This window comes from Lacerta agilis, chromosome 6, assembly GCF_009819535.1.
Source record: "Lacerta agilis isolate rLacAgi1 chromosome 6, rLacAgi1.pri, whole genome shotgun sequence".
Taxonomy (NCBI): Eukaryota; Metazoa; Chordata; class Lepidosauria; order Squamata; family Lacertidae; genus Lacerta; species Lacerta agilis.
The window spans coordinates 33,002,813-33,015,367 of NC_046317.1; the positions used below are offsets into that span (position 1 = coordinate 33,002,813).

Sequence of the window (12,555 nt, forward strand, 5' to 3'; positions counted from 1 at the left end):
CTACATTTTCTTACCATGGGAATCTGTTTTAAAGTCTTCCAAATCAAAACCCCCAAAGCCCCAAACCACCACCTAATTGTGCATTCTGGTGAAGAACACCAGGTACCTCAAGGCAAAAGGATGAATGGGGGGGGGGGACATAACAGTGAATCAGTCAACACTACAATTTAGGTCCTCTGTTCTAGCTCACAAACGCAAATACAGTTTACACACAATGCTTTTAAATTGCTTTTATTGTTGACTGCTTTGCTATGTTTTGTGATCTAGCAGTATATTAACACTTTTATGAATAAACAAATAATAAACAAAGAAAGTCCGCTAAGGCAATGGGACTTTCCCCCATCTCCTCCCCCCATGCAGCCCACACCTTCCCCCCTCCTATGGAGGAGAGCGGGGGGGGGGGGAGAGAGAGCAGAAGGGAGATTGTTCAATCCAGCCTTAGTGCAACACCGAATTACATCCACTGTGTGCCCTGAACTAAACCCAAAATATGCACTGCACGATTATAATATATTTGGAGTTTTTTTTTTGGTTGTTACCTACTTTTAGTCTAAACTGATCAGGATAAACAAGCAAACCACACAAACTCGCATTCATCTCTAAATATTTAAGTCAAAAAATAAATACATAATTTAATATTCAACTCCTAGGGAAAAGGATTTGAACAGAAAAGCTAGAAAAGCTTTTAATTTCCCTAGCAAGGACCATGGTTTCTAATGGGAAAACATAAGTGCAAGGAAACATATGATGGCACAGAAGCATATGATAGCACAATAGTAATTAAAAATAACAAAAAAATTAAATATCTGTGTACGTTATTGGAAAAGAGAATGCTCAGTTGGCACAATCTAGAGTATAAATGAACTCTGATTTCCCTCTCTCCATACAAAGTTATCCTAATAATTTAATTTTGTAACATTTGACCCACATGAACAAAAGGTACATGGCACTTATGAGTCCTCTTCTCCACCTCATCTCATAATCTACCTTTTAGACCAATAGCCATAACATAGAAGAGAGTTTGAAAGGGGAGGGGGTCCATCAGGCATGGATGGGCATATTTGCAGAAACTACTAATATTTAAAACAAAATAGGAAACAAAATAGGAAATTCTTTCCAGTAGCACCTTAGAGACCAACTGAGTTTGTTCTTGGTATGAGCTTTCGTGTGCATGCACACTTCTTCAGAACACGAAAGCTCATACCAAGAACAAACTCAGTTGGTCTCTAAGGTGCTACTGGAAATAATTTCCTATTTTGTTTCCTATTTTGTTTCGACTATGGCAGACCAACACGGCTACCCACCTGTAACTGGTACTAAATATTTATTTATTACTAGAACCCTGAAATTTACCAACTATTGTAAGGTGCAAAATGGTGTTTCATTATTATGAACATTGAAACACTTAGAAATAAAGAACAGGCTTCCCCAGCTAAGCACTGATTGAGTTAAATAATTATTTTCGATATCGGAAGTGGGCTCACTGTTCTTTCACACAAAAACCCCACTTTTGGTTTTCATTGTTTCAACAGCCTCATTGGAAAAGCCTCATTTTTGCTATTGTAAAAATAGCTGAGAGTCAGAAACCTCATACGGTAAATAATAGATAGATTAGATTATATAGATACCAAGTTTCCTCAAAGCACAAAACTACTCAAATAGCTGTAAGTAGCTTATTTAGCTACTGAGATCCTGTGCTAAAGGAACCTTTCTCTGCTCCAAGAATCACTCTCAGATGTTTCATTGTCTCAATCAAGTGAGAGTTCTGTCAGCCCCTAGCAATTACAAGGAGATTAACATATGAATGCTGTCAGGACAAATCCCCTTTTCTCCATCACATTTTCTCAAAATATGAAGAACAAGTGAAAGAGGCAGAAATGAGCATCAGTGAGACCGAAGTGCACCTGGTTTCATATTTATCAGTGCCAATAACAATCTTTCTGTCTGACTGCCTTTGGCCCACAGGTATAAAGTTAAACAGAGTTCACAGAATAAAGCAATTTATAATTTAGCTTGGCCAGATGCTGACTTTTGATATAGCATACAGTAATTACATTTTAATTAGGAAAAGCTATCAAAGTTTAAGCATGTTTACAGTACATGTAACTCATTCTGAACCTTCTGAGTCATTCAGTTCCCTCAAAATTGGGTGAGAAAAGGAGAGGAATTAGATATTTACAAATCAGTTTAGGTTCTCTCCACAGAACACCAAACCGTATGTGGAGGAAGGAGCCATGATAACCCAACCAATAATAAAAACAACATTCAATTGATTTTACTAATACTGGATGGAGCAATTGGTCATAGGCTTAAGGCCGATATCTAACTGGCCATGTATATTATTAGAGGGACCTGAAAAAGGATACATTGCAAGACCTTGGCACACATGCCTTACTCTTAATAGTGGCATCTTCTCAAAAGCAAGATTAACTCTGAGATTTATGATTTCCAGAAATGAGTATTATTCTGCTCTTATGTAGAAAAATATATTTGTCCATTACAACTGTGTTTTCTCATGGAATAGGACCTATATTGTAGAGAAGTGCATTATCTCTAAATGAAAGTTACAGGACTGTGTTACATTGCTTACTTATCACTAAGTCTCTATCGAAAGAAGATGTTGTACACACTGCTATCCCGAAGACTTCTGTTGCTTTTTATATATTTTTAGAGAGTTTCTGACCTTATGTCCTGAACTTTCTGGCCCCTTGCCTGCAAAGCAGCTCCATCTTAGTGTTTTCTGAGCTTGGTATTGTACAAATAAATGCCTAGGATATAACATCTTTTGTAGCTTTTTCACATCATCTAAGGTTAACAAATAATTGAACAATGACATGTATTGGAGACGTCTTCAGAAAACATACTTTCCCACAGGCATTCACAAAAGCCCACATTAACATTGCATATATTTATTCAGCAGTAAATTTAGTGCTTAAGATAAATCTCAAATGCCATTTTGATGGAAACCAGGAACACACACAGCAGAAGAAGAAATGGAAAATGAGGTTACTTTTAATGCTGTGTAATATAGAGAAACAACACTATAGTTTTAAAATGTCAAACACGCAAATACTATACATTTCTAATGCTATTCCCAAATATCATTTCCAAATATCATTCACTTTTTTTTACTGAAAAGCATCTTATTGAAATATGTTTATGAAAAATGTAGCTAAACGAAGAAGCAGAAGAGTTTATTTACTAGTTAAAAATCAAGGAAGCTGCTCGGTGTAGAAGTATGGCTTTCAGGATAAATAGAATTAATTTGGTGGTCTATAATGTTTGTCCATGTACTGTACTTGGGCAGGGGGAACCTACCATGATAATCTGCCCACATTTAGTATGAAAAACGAAAATAGTTTCTGAATGTGATGGTAGCATGCTTGGTACCATTCTTTAGCCATACAATACCATGTGAATCACCACATTTAATTCATTACTTTTTATTTGTTCTTGGCATCCATGGAGTGCACCTTTGGGGGTGAAGTCAAAAGGCTGCGTTAGCAGCACCAAAGTGACCTTTCCAGGCACAAGCCTGGGCAGGAGGTTCCATAAATATATTTACAGTCCACAAGACACTTTAATTTAGTGCTAAGCATATACACATTGCCCTTTTTAATAAAGCCTAGAAAGCTGAGATACAAACGATATTATGAACCCCTTTCTTTTTCTTCTGAATTATAGATTGGATTAAAGGGAAAAAAGAATCTACAGTAGAAAAGCAAATGTAAACAATGCCATGATGTCTGCTCTGCCTTTATAATTATCTCTAAGGCTTATCCTCTTAGAAGGACCACGTTTAATCTAGCATAAAACCATTGGTTGTAAAGAAATTAATTAAAATAAAATCTAATCTCTCTTCAATTAGAGGATCTTTTGTGAAGCAAAATTACAAATCCTTATTTCTCACTAATCAGGAGACGTGGAAGCTTTCTCTCCTGTTCAAAACCAAGTAAAAACAACATCAAAATAAAATAAAGGTTTTACTAGATCTTATTAGCATTTTATTTTCAATACAGGTTTGATAAATGTCATGTACTGGTAAAGGTTGGGTGAAGAAATTTTAAGAATGTAGCAAATCTGAAATTTGGCTTTTACTAATCCTACATCTAGTTATCTCTGCATTTGCAAAATTATTTAAAGCTATGTATGCAATTGAAAAAGTAATGTATCGGTTGGTGGTAAGGCTTTCATCAGCAGAATAGAAAGGGAGGCACTTTTCATTGAATCCCCACCCCCACCCCCATCCTCCTAAATTTGCTCTGGAGGGTCATCCTCCCAATCCTCTGGAGCAGATTGAGGAGGGGGAAGGGGGAACTCACTGAAAATGGATTCCTTCATTGTTCCACTGACAGAAGTCTTATCATCAGCTGCCTAAAACCATTGGCTATAACCCAAGGTTCTTTTACGCCTGATAATAGTGTGTCACAGATGGTTTCAGATATAATACATTTTTGCTATACTTATTGTGAGTCCTTTCCCCTACTATACATTAATGGTGTTCAATTAGATGGCTTAAACATAAACAAAATGGATGTAAACTAAAAGAATCCAGGAAAATAACAAGAACAACTATGTAGAAACATTTCCTTTGCTCTTGCTGCTTTTCAAGGAATTCTCTCTACTTTTCATTCAAAGTAGTCATGGGGCTCCAGGCCCTAGAAAAACAATGGAACAAGGGGCCTTCAAAAGGAATTTTGAGCCTGCCATCAAGAAACTGTTTTTGAATGTGTAAAAAGGTAAAGGGACCCCTGACCATTAGGTCCAGTCGTGTCTGACTCTGTGGTTGTGGCGCTCATCTCGTGTTACTGGCCGAGGGAGCCGGCGTACAGCTTCCGGGTCATGTGGCCAGCATGACTAAGCCGCTTCTGGTGAACCAGAGCAGCGCATGGAAACGCTGTTTACCTTCCCGCTGGAGCGGTACCTATTTATCTACAGTGGTGCCTCGCAAGACGAAATTAATTCGTTCCATGAGTCGTTTCGTATTGCGAAATTTTCGTCTTGCGAAGCACGACCATAGAAAAATTCGTCTTGCGAGTCACCTAAAAAAATTGCAAAACCCTTTCATCTAGCGAGTTTTTCGTTGCGCGAGGCATTCGTCTTGCGAGGTACCACTGTACTTGCACTTTTTCACGTGCTTTCGAACTGCTAGGTGGGCAGGAGCTGGGACCGAGCAATGGGAGCTCACCCCGTCACGGGGATTTGAACCGCTGACCTTCTGATCAGCAAGCCTAGGCTCTGTGGTTTAATAAATGAGATGATCACCAGACATCCATATAACATTATTCTGTCCAGCAGTTACCTGGTACATTGTGAGCTATTGTCAACTATTTACATTGTTTTTAAGTGCATTTTTCAGTAGATCTTTCCTTTTATAATTGCTGGCAGCCATCAGCTATATATTATATTGGTATCACATCATCTAACAGCATATTCTACCCCAACTCACTTTTTTGACCCTTTTCAAGAGCAAACACACTTATTGAATTCTATTGTGAGGGAATGCAGTGGGTAGTTACAGCAAAAGTGGTGGGTAGAGAAAGGGTTAAGCCTGCACACTTGCATCTTTTCAGGTAAAAATGACAAGGAAAAGTTTTATTTACAGAAAAACAAGTTTTGCAACATGAAAAGCTCCTGAAAAATAACAGGATAACATTTCATTGAAACAAATATTACTGCATTAATTTGTAAGCCGTTACCTGCATGGGTTGTTTTCTTCTTTTTTTGCAAACTCATACATGCAGTTCTAGAGTTTAGTGGAGGCTGTTAGAAAAGTGAAATCTTATCTGCCTTGTTACTGACACAGATCAATCAAAAGCAAAATTCTGTGTCATTCTGAACCTGTGCAATTGCCCACCACCAGCACCAACAAGCAGTTAACAAAAGCTCAAGCTTGGGTTGAGTACTTGTACTGTATTCTTTTAAGTCTATCCTGTAATGTTTTGAATAAAAGTATAATTGCGGTTTAGAGAAATCTGAAAATGACTGAAGAAAAGCAAGCTAGCATTTGCCCCGCTCTCTCCAGGCACAGGTTCATGCTTAAAAGCTCCACATCCAAGCCTTCCCTGCGAAAACCTACTCTTCATTGCTCAACTGGAGCAAACGTCAGTCAGGTTTTAAGCGGGCTGACGTTTGCGTATCGAGGACCTCAATCCACCCCCCATTGACTTGACACAGGAGACAGATTTTTGGTTTGGGTTTTTGGCAAATAATTTAGGGCCACAACTTTATTTAAATACAAATTCGGTGAGTGGTTGCGTAGGCATTGGTTCAGACTACTGTCACACCGGGACAGAGGCTGGCCTAAAACCAGCGATTGGGAGAATGCGACTGAGGAGAGTTAAGGACGGGGGGCAGCAACGCGTCCCTCTTCCTCAATGGTCCCGGGGACTCGGCTTATGGCCCTAACCCCTACCGGGGGCATCGGACAAAGCATAAGAGTCGCCGGATTCCTTTAACGGAATTCCCAGCATCAACATGATTCTGGATGGGCAGCGCCCAATCCAGCAATCCACACAGGAACCAATGCCTAACCGCCAACCTTACAAGTTGTGACAAGTTGCTACTGCAGTAGGCAAAACCAAAAGGCACAGCCAATCGGCCAGATGGACAAATTCCTACTGGGCCCCTGCAAAGCAGACGACCCCATGACAGGCAGAGCAAAGTCAAGCAGAGGCCTAAGAAAAAGGGGGGGGGGGGCGGGGTGATCAGCAGCCGAAGCCAAGAGAAAGGAACACCCTACGTGCGGAGGCTTAAATAGGACGCTAAGCTGTCCATCACAAGTTGCAACATTAACTTTTGCCCAGCAACTCCTAACTGACCATTAGCTACTAAGGCCGGCTACCGGCCCCACCCCCACAGGAAGGGAATGTGTTGCCAGGTCCCGATCGCAACACGTGCTCTTACTCATGGTAGAACCCGATTTGCTCTAACTGGGCTTTTAAAAGCGGGATTTTGTAGGGAAAGCTCTGGAGCAGAAAAAAAAGTGTGCTTGGATACGGATCCTTAAAGTGTGGGCTGTGCCTGGAAAGTGCAGAGGGAAAGGAAGTATACATAAGCCCTAGGAGTAGGATACCACCTAGGAATGTTTTTAAGGAGGTGAAACATAAAAACGTTTCAGAAGCTTCCATGAGACTAATGGCTGCAAAAATATCCACCTCAAGTTGCTCTTCAAACATTCATGGCCACATGAATACTAGGGTAATGCACAACCTTACAGGATTTATGGAGATACATGCTTTAGATAAATGGAACAGTAGCCAATTACATGGTTGATTACATGTCTACCAAAGCATATGGACTACCATTAGGAATCACAGAGCAGTGAAGATTTTGAAATCTGCCACCCACCCAAAATGTTAGAGAGTTTAAAAAAAGTTGTAGGAAATAGAAATTGTGTTGAAATGTATTTTCAGTGCCTATGGAATATCTAATCTTCAAGTAGAGAATGAAAAGAGTATACAAGCAAAGATTACTAATATTACTATTAATTTATTAGTTTAAGTACAGCCCTTTCATCTGAAGACCACAGGGTAGTTTACAACATAAAAATACAAAATGAACACACAAAATACATAGCATAACATAACACCAGTAACCCCCTCCCACAAAAACATTTACAAGGCCATAGATTGTTTAATCAGCCAATGGCCTGGCTGAACATTTTCACCTGGTGCCTAAAGATATGTAATGAAGGCAACCAGGCGAGCCTCCCTGGGGAGAACATTCCACAAATAGGGAACCACCACAGAGAGGGCCCATTATTTTGTTGCTACCCTCTGGATCCTAGTAGCAGAGGTCACTACTATGGTGTCTACAGAGGATTTTTTGTGGGGGGAAGGTCATCATTAATTTTTTTCCTTCTGGTTCCCATATTGAGGGGAGGAACTGCAAAGACCAGATGATAATAGCTTTAAGCTATATTGTAATTGTAAACCTCACATTCTTGATTTTTTGTTCATATCAGATTGTCAACATTTATATGCACTACCGTCCAAAATGTTGTTGTGAAAAGATGTCATTAGTTTCCAAATGGAGTATCATTATAGCAGAATAATTACAATGTACTCAGCAGAACAGAATGCCCTGATATTGAAAATAATCTGAACAAAACAATGGAATATTACTCAACTTGGTTTTCAGTACATAGGGGCATTTATGATTAGCCTCTCACACCAAGAAATTAGACAGAGAAATAAACGTTTCATTCAACAATTATATTTTCATTAAAACATCACTGTATGATATTTCTTAATATACTACTAATTTGATCCTGCAATAAAACCACAGAAGCTAGACACAGTAGCAGAAAAACCACAGAAGCTCAGAGTGACTTATCATGCTGAAATTTCATAATATAATTTCCACAAATTTTATAAAGTAATGGCTTTCCCTTTTCAACCTGATCCACATGTATAGAAACAAATCTTTACTTCGTCTTCTAGAGTGTACTGGAATGGGGGGGGAGGAATCATTATCACAAGTAATATAAAAATATCCTCACAAATGTAAGTACAGTGGTACCTCGTGTTACATGCTTAATCTGTTCCAGAGGTGCGTTCGTAACAGGAAACTGCTCGTAACATGAGGCGTGCTTTCTCTAATGGCGCCTCCTGCTGCAGCCGTGTCACTGGAGCACGACTTCCGCTCGCATCCCGGGGCAAAGGTCGCAACAAGGGGCATCTACTTCTGTGTTAGCGGAGCGCATAACCCGCAGCATTCGTAAGGGGGACAGTACGTAACACGAGGTACCACTGTGGGTACATTTTATTATTTAATGTTTGCTAAATGGGGGTCATATGAGGCAAACACATGAAGCTGGTGTTAACCATACTCCCCTCCCCAATGCAGCTAACCCCAGTTTCACATTGGCTAAATAGTGTGGCAGCAGCCCTTCAGATCAAAATAAGCAATGAACCCTAATACCTAAGATGGGCCTTCAAAACTTGGCATTAATTCCTGGGCATACTGATGGTGAACATACAGACCTTTGTGATCTGGATTATATGTGATGCCATACAGTATTTTTCAGCTTTTCTGCTTTCAAGAAACCCTTCCACATTAGCCTGCTTCTTGTGAAACCCACATATGTATTTCTAGAGCACCAGAGTATTGCAGAACACCCTGTGCTGTCTTCTGGGATACAGATAATGTGCACACAGAGTGCCTCCCAGGTCGGTAAGGACTCACTGTTGCTCTACACAAGCACATAACAAATTCCCAGGACGGAATAAAAATGATGGAAAATATGTATTTTAAAAATGTGTTGTGCCATTAATCATACTCTCACTAGGGCATCCCACTCCTCCCATATAGGTCCCAATGAACCTAGTGCACAGTTTGAAAAGTACTATAATAATGTATACATTAACTGAGCAAAAAAACCAATCTACAACTACTATGTAGTTTTAAATAAATGCAGATTTCATGCTATTGAACTTAGCCCACCTACCAACCCAAACTGATGGTTTATTTCATAATTTTTCCCAGGTTCTCTTACATTCTCTGCTTCATCTTATCACATCTTTCTTCTCCCCTTCCTTTCTATTGGAGTTTGTGTACTTTGATAATGAATATTGACTTTTTAATAGCATTTTCTGCCCCCCCCAACATCCTGTGTCACTTGCCCAGCTGAGCAGAGGGACCTTCCTCTCTCTCTCCCTCCCTGCTCCCCTCTGTCTCCCAGTCATCTTTACTCAGCATGCAACGAGCTGCAGGTGCCGGCACTGGTGCAGCTAGCTGTGGCATGGGTAGCGGGTGGAGCAGGCAAGTCATGAGTCACTGGACAGGCTGTGGCACTGAGGCACATTTTAAAGTAGCCCAAGCCCCACTGTTCGAGAAACCCAGATCCAGGCTAAGTGCAGTAATAGAAAAACACAGAAATGCATATAAAAGTGAAGAAAATATTCCAATAGGGTTTACTTTTATGGGTTAGGGAAATTCCGGCCCTATAGTCTACAACTGTGCCTGGATGATTTTAACCACTCGGGCCTAAAGGCAGACTCTTGGATTTTGCATGTAAAAACACAGTTCTTGAGAGAAATGATATGACAAACTTTCATGAAAGCAATTACAAATTATGCCATTATCTGCATGCATATTACTATAGTACAGTTTTGGTATCCTGATTTGAATCTCTGTAGTCCTGTGCAATCTGGTCTGAAGAATATACATTCTAATCTCCCTACATTCCATGTACTAACATTCTACTACACTTAATCTTTGCAGCAATCTTGGAATAAATTGAAAAAGTGATTTCTGGCCACTATAGCATCATCTCATTCTTTTATGGAAATTGCAAAGTCCCTTATTTGCATGCAACCCCAATCATCAACCTGCTGTGGAGGCTGATTGGGGCTGGCCTTTCCTATTATACCAGTCACTTTGACTTTAGCATGAGGACTGCAGAATTTCCCAGAAATATTAACTGCATTTCAATGGCAGTAAAATGCTTGGAGGGTCTTAAAGTACTATTATCTATTGCAGGGGATCAACTACACAACAAAGGTGTTTAGTCATCCTGTGCTTATTTCCTTTCTATACCTATTTTCCTTCCAAGTTTTTAGTACAACTTTTTCTATTTTTGTTCTATATCAACTCTTCTTCCCTTTCTGAAGCTCTGCATTAGAAAGTATATTATCTATACTGATCAAAACAGACCTGCAATTCCAGAAATCATTTTTTAAAAAAATTATAGGAGCTTCCCTTTAGGCAGCTCTCCCACATGGAATCTTAGAAGTGTATTTAAATTCCCCAAATATAAAAAGTTGATTTATGTATCCACTCAATTTTCTAGATTAATAATTGGAAAATGGTGCCTAGAAAATATAAAATGCAATGATGCTAATTGATGTAAACTTGTTTGCATGTTGTGCTCTTTTTGAAAAGGCCAATTCTCAGAGATGACCACAATTGATGTGGTAATGACAAAGGGCAAACACATGTGGTACATGACTGGAGGCAAGACCTCAGTCAATCACTTCTCCCCAGCATGGGACTAATTTAGTACTTGGACAAGCAACTTTGCCCTTCACACTTTACACAGGCAGCAAACACTACAGATTCATAAACTCTGGATTAGTTCACACACACAGCATTTTAGATTGTATCCCGCATTAGCCATACTCACAGTAGATCCATTGAAGTTAATGGACATGATCAATGTAAGGCCATGCATTTAAGTGGGTCTAGTCTCAGTAGAACATTGTTAGTCACAACTCTTTATATTTGGGTACAGCTACATAAGCATAAAATGCATGCATCTCTTACCAAGTCAGGAGTGCATTCATAAATTTTAATGCATGTCTTTCTAACGTAGCAGAAAGAAAAAGGGCAGGACCCTGTTTCCAAAAGGGACACAGACAGATATGCACACATGTTTGTGCACAAAAACAGTTGACAGCATTGTGTATGATTTCTACTCAAATGTTATACTTGAGTGCAAAACATAACCAAAAAACATAATCTCCAGACTTGCTGAAACAGCAGGAGTTCCAGAAAGGGTAAACTGACTTCTACTCCAGCACAAAATCAAAACAAGTTATTATACGGTATGGTAAGCAAATAAACAAATGTTAGGTTCCAGGTACATGTTTACATAAGAATAATTCAGCAACCCCTGGGCATAATTCAATGAAAATTGCAGATGAGGAAAAATATCGTCTTTCAGCTTGAGATGTTCCAGTATTTTGCTTTTGTTTATTATCTCTATGAACAGTATCACGGTATAGATTTATGGAATATAATCCAGGTTAAATTTATGATTTATGCCTCTCTTCGTTGCTAGCTTTCCAAATCTATGCATAAGCTTCACACCAATTAGTAATATTTATTTGCAATTTGTACGACAGGTTCAATAAAAAATGCATTTGGCAAAAGCTATAGATAACTTGCATGGAAAAGTGGGAAGCCTTTGTTTTCTACTTTCAAAACTATCTTATTTATTTTTAAAAATGAACAATTTTCCACAAATTATTTATTATAGCTAAAGTGGCTGCTTATTAGATACAGTATTGCCATTCTACTGATTCAACATAAGCTAACTTAGAATAGAACATGGGGGGGGGGAACCAAGAGGAAAAATAAAAGTTAAGAGAAAAACCTACAGTGGAAAATGCAACTTCTGCCACATTTAATTGTTTTTCTAGATTATATACTGCATATAAAAAAGAAATTGTTCCCATTATTAAAATAAGACAAAATGAGTTTATGAGATTCTGCAGCCTCCTATTACAACAGACTTTGGAAGGTGGCCCTATGTGGAAATAGAAAGTTTTAAAATTAGTTCATGACACAATATATAAGAGTCTACTGTTAAGAAAGAGACTCTTCCTAATGTTCAGGGTAATTTACACGTGCTCAGCGTCTTCACATGCAGGACAAGTCCCTAACTCACTGAGGATCTGAGACCCACTGGCTACCCTCACCTGGTTTAGTTGGCCAGTCAAAGCTGTTTCCCGGGGTGTGGGCACTTCTGACAGTTACTAAGAGCCAGAGGTGAGAGAGCTGAGTACAGGGTGGGAACCAAATATAGACAAACTACCCCCAAAACGAGCA

General features: G+C 39.2%; 1 protein-coding gene across 13 annotated transcripts in view; it reads right to left on the reverse strand.

The window, feature by feature from the left end:
• Window positions 1-12,555, reverse strand: part of LRRC7 (leucine rich repeat containing 7) — a 163,312-nt gene that overhangs the window by 105,880 nt on the left and 44,877 nt on the right. The gene's annotated exons all lie outside the window — the stretch shown is intronic.